Consider the following 5,798-nt stretch of genomic DNA (forward strand, 5'->3'; position numbering starts at 1 on the left):
AGATGCAAATATTGAATATGTTTAACATGTTGCAGCAGCTGTAAGAGGAAGGAGAAGGGGTGTTGAACATGCTGCAGCAATTACAAGAGGAAGGGGAAGAGGTGTTGAACATGCTGCAACAGCTGCAAGAGGAAGGGGAAAGGGTGTTGGACATGTTTCAGCAGCTGCAGTAGCTGCAAGAGGTAGGGAAAGACCAAGAAAAACACCTCTTGGTGACAGCACTGGCTAGAAAGACACTTTTGCGTGAGTGGTTTGAAAATCCAACCAGTTATGCTCCACCAAATCCACCCAATTCACTTATTTATGCTCCACTAAATCCATCTGCTTCACCTGTTCATAATCCACCAAATCCACATGCTTCAACTGGTAAAAGGCCAAAGACAGTCGGAATGGGTGTTTTGATTGCTGAAAATGGTTTCACAACATATAATGTAAGTGCTAATTGTCTTAATTTAAGTTTAATTTATCTTTAGATGTTTATATGTGTATAATTTTCTTTCTTTCTTTGTCTGCAGCCTGGGTTGCCAAGTAGTAGGATACTACATACCGGTTCTGCACATTCTATAAGATCTGCTAATATTATTGGGGACCTTGGTTATAAATAAAAAATAGGAGTAAGGTGGAGGGACAAAAAAAACAATGACTGGAAACCAACTTGAAGTGATGAGAGATGAGATGAGAATGAACAAAAGACAAAAAAATGGCTTCATCACAATCCAAGCAACAATGAAAGTAGTTTTAAAATGTTGATAGTTTTTGACACTAAAACTGATGTTGTATTGTAAATTGGGATAGGTTATTTTGACAAGATCATTTTTTGTGAAGGTTCTATGATGCACTTGAATGTTGCATCTCAGATATCTATGTAGTTATTTTGTAGTATATGTTGCACTTGAAAGTTCAAGTTGCATCTCAAACAGTTATGCACTGATTTTGTTCTACTGTATTGAATATTGGGATCTATAAATTTGTATCTATCCTTTGTGGTTGTATTCTTTCTTTTCTATCAATTTTGCAGTAACGAATTTAGCTCAACAAAATGAGCAAAACAAACAAGTATAATGAATTTAGCTTAACAAAATGAGCAAAACAAACAAGTACTTAAAACCAATAATCAGTTTGAAATAAGAGATTTCATTCAACAAAATCAACTTCAAACCACCATATAAGAAACACTGCCATAGGAGAATCAAGTTCAAACTACCATACCATACAAGAAATACTACCAACGATAAATTTATATTACAACACTAAACAAAATACTTCAACTGGCTATTTTGAACCATATAGCAATACACATTATGATACACACACCATGAAAATACTACTGAAGCTCTCTATCTTCTCCACTTAAATCGTCTTCTATGGTGTATTTTTCAGCTCGTCTTTCATCATGCAGATTCAGCTTCCATCTCCATTATTTTCCTATCACAATAAGCACCAACCAATTCTTCCTTCGTCTTCATTATGTTCAACATTTCATTCATGTCCTTCACTTTCTTCACCAACTTTGGAATAATGAACTTAGATCATTCATCAACCACATCATCCCTCCAAAGAAAAAAGTTACACTTGTTTGATCCATAATAAGAACAAGACCAAAATCTTCTTTTCGAATTATTATCGGACCAAGAAGTCTTCAAATGGAGTAAGAGACCATGATTGCATCGCACCTCTGTATTCAACATTGGATCTTCCTTGTCTAAACAAATCTTATTCAAATCCAATTTTACATCTTCCATCTTTTGATTCAAAGGAAAAAAGGCGTGGAGCTTAAATAACTCACTCAGAATGCTTTTTAAAAGATTACGTGGTACAATTAGGTCGAATAAACCCTTCTGGAATAAGTAACTAACCTTAATTTCAAAATTCACAAATTAAAAATTAGGGAAAATAGTGAGAAGAAGTTAGAAATTAGTGAGAAGAAGTTAGAAAATAGTCAGAAATTTATCAAAAAAAATAAAGAAAATCAATGAAAAATTTTTATCTTCCAAAATTGAGAGGAAAAGGGAGTAGAGTAGAAGAAGGAGATTTACCTCTCCTTAAATTGGTTAAATTAAACAAATAAATGAATCTAATCCAAATATATAAAGTTACGTGCCAAAAAAAATAGGTTTATAACTCTTTTTAATCACTCTCACGCGCTCAAGGTCGGTGATTACACGTACATGTAAAAGTTGGCCGATATATGCCACTAAAATATAAAAAAAAAGTCTAGGGGGTAGTAGGACCCCTGCAAAGTTCAGTATGCTCCACTGAAAATTTGGTTAAAGTTCAGATATTTTCGTGGGTATTATCCCATTGTTACTACTATTATTATTTATTAAAATATTATTATGATTATTATAAAATAGTTAGAATTCATTTAGGAGTATATATAAAAGAGGTTAAGAAACTAAAACTCCATTTCAATTCAAATATCATTAAAATTTAAATTCAAATTTAAATATCATTAAAATTAAAATTGAAGTTCAAATATCATATAAATTTGTTAAAAGAAGATTAGTTTGTTATTTATTCTTATCCTTATTTTTTCCAAATATAATATATATTTATCTAATAAATAATATATTTGAATTGAAATAATTATTTAAATTGAAGTTCAAATATCATATTAATTTGTTCAGTGGACCCTTGTACTATGCCGGTTTTGTAAGTTAGACACTTCTACTTACATGTTTGTCATATGGACCCCTGAACCCACTAAAAAGTAATATTTTAAATACTTTTTTGGTGAGTGTAACACACTCTCCCCACGTCAGCCGCCATGTCAGCTGCCACATATTTTTAAATACTATATTAAATTTCAGATCGTTTTTAAAATGCCACATAAGATATTAAATATTAAAAAAATAAAAATTTTAAATTGAGAATTGAAAAAAAAAATGATCTCTCTGTTCTCCATCTCCGTCCACCACCAAAACACCACTATCTCCGTCCACCATCAGAAAAACCACCTCCGGTCAGCGACAAACTCCTGTTAACTACGAAAACCTCACTATTTCCAACCCTTCTTCTCGTCTTCACCAGTGAGCTCCACCACTGTTCACCACCGCTTTACCATCACTGTAACACCTCCGTTCATCACTACCGGAGCTTCGAGCTCTGAAAAATAATTTTTGAATGAGTGCTTTTCATGTTTACAACAAAAAATTACACACCACCTCAGCGGCACGACCATGGAACCTCCACGATATCACACAATTTTCTCCTTTTCTACCATGAATATACATATACATAAATTGACCTCCAAAATTAACCCTCAAAAAATTAATCAACAAAAATGAATCACTATAAAGTATTAGGGTTAACAAAAAGTACAAGTAAGGAAGAAATCAAACAAGCATTTCGCAAATTAACACCTCCGTTCATCACTACCGGAGCTTCGAGCTTCGAAAAATAATTAGCCAATAGCTCCCTCCCGTCTCTCTTATTTATATCATTGCTCCAGTAAGGAGCTTTAAGCTCCGGTGAATTGGAAGCAAACCAAACAGCCCCTTTTACCCTTTTAATTGGAAGCAAAATTAGAGGTTTTGAGTTGTGACAAAGATTAAAATTTTCGTTGATTTTGGAGGAGATGATGGTGGTGGTGAAATAAAGAGTGGGAAAAATGTTTTTTTGTATTGGGCTGAGGTTGAAATTGAGGAGAAGAGAGGGATAGGTGAGTTATGGACGGCGGTGGGGGTGAGGGACTGGTGGACGGCGGTGGGGGTGGAGTGGGGGTGCTGGACTGGAAGAGGGGGTTGGGGGAGGGCCTTATTTTATTTGTTTTTTTTTAATTATTATTTTTTAATTTTTAAAATATTTTAAAATTTTAAAAACTGAAAAAAAGTTGAGTTCGTTTTTTAAATTTTTTTAATTTTAATATACATATAATGCTCTCACTCGCTCAAATGCGCGTGACCTAGTCAGCTATTTTAATGCCACATAGGCCTGGTCAACAGTTAAAGAGTTTGAAATATTTATTTTTAGTGGGTTCAGGAGTCCAAATGATAAATATATAAGTAGAAGTGTCTAACTTACAAAACCGACATAGTACAGGGGTCCACTAAACCATTTTACCTTATATTTATATTACTACTACCCCTGCTACTAATGTATAGTACTACTACATTATCTATGATCCTACTACAACACTGCTACTATATATATATATATATATATATATAAAAGAAAATGATTTATTTAAAAGGATAATGTATCTTTAAATTCAAATATTATATATATAGATTATTATTATTATTATTTTATTTAATATTAAAATATATTTTATAATATTGAAAGGGATAAGTTATGAATATTTAGAGTTCATTTACAACTCTTCAATATAACATTCCTGAAATCAAGTTAATGATAATCTTTTAATTACAAAATCTAATCTTTTCAAAATTTAAATATATCTAATTTTTTTATTCAAAATTTTTATTACAATTTTTATACCCTTGTCCTAAAAACTGTCACATGACTTTTTATTGTGATGTCACGTGACTTCTTCTGATGCTTTTATATATAGAGAGAGAGATAGATAGATAGATAGATACAAAAATTTAATTATTTTTTTAAAAAAGTAACTAATTATACACATTGCGGAGAAACTGAAGTAATAGATTTAAGGTTTGAGTTATACTTATAAATTTTATCATAACATTAATAATTTAATTTTAAATTTCCCACTTTCATTAAAATGTGGTAGTCTATTAGCGACTATTTTTTTTTGTGTGTGTGAGTGTACGGTAATTTTTCAATTTTTTATAAAAAAAATACTGCTTTTTTGTGATGATGACACATGACATTTTTTTGCTTTACTTATTAGATAATCTATAATCTCTATCTATAATTTATAATCTATATCTATAAAATATTAAAAGTGTGAAGGGCTTTAGAAATATTGTTTGAACTTTTTACCTTCGTTAAAAATCTTTGACAAAATCATCTTTTCACTATTTTTTCCTAATATTTAAGAGTTGAAAATTAATTAAATATATTTATGATAAAAATTTTCTTATTAGAAGTAATCAAAATTAATGACAACTAATAAATTTTTTCATTCTTTTAAGAATTCTAAATCAACTAAATTTGATTTTAAGAATATTTGAAAATCTAAAAATAAATATAAAAGCGTTCGAATAAGAAAAATTTAAAAAGTATCAAATTTTTAAAAGTAATAAGAATATAATCAATAATTTGTAAAGATTTAACATTAAAAATAAGAAAAAAATTAAATATAAAAGAATAATCACACCAAAATATATGATTCAAATCGATGGGTCTCTCTTAACCCCTGACAACAAAGGAAAGATACCCTGGCATCAAATGAAAGAGGTAGTGACGATCCATCAACCATTTAATACTTCTAGTGAATATATGTTTATGGAAAGAGCTATGAAAAATGATTTGAACTTTTTACACTTTATTAAATATCTTTGCAATAGACAAAATGATTTAATTTTAAATATTCAAATGTTATACGTGTGAGGCACATGCGGTTAGACTATTATTTTTTGTGGTGCTGATACATGACTTCCTTCTACTAGTTTAGCCGCACGTGCCTCACACGTATAACTTTTGATTATTTAAAACTAAACGATTTTATCTATTACGAAGGTTTTTAATGAACTGTAAAAAATTAAAAACATATATTTTATTGTAAGCACATATATATTTGTCCCATCAAAAGTTTCAATTGGTTCATTGATTTAATACACTGGAGATGTAGATGTATATTTATAGACTTTTTAAATCTTCTTAAAATCAAATTTATTTGATTTAGAATTTTTAAACTAATGAAAAAATTAGTT

The sequence above is a fragment of the Capsicum annuum genome, unplaced genomic scaffold, assembly GCF_002878395.1.
Source record: "Capsicum annuum cultivar UCD-10X-F1 unplaced genomic scaffold, UCD10Xv1.1 ctg2082, whole genome shotgun sequence".
Classification (NCBI taxonomy): Eukaryota; Viridiplantae; Streptophyta; class Magnoliopsida; order Solanales; family Solanaceae; genus Capsicum; species Capsicum annuum.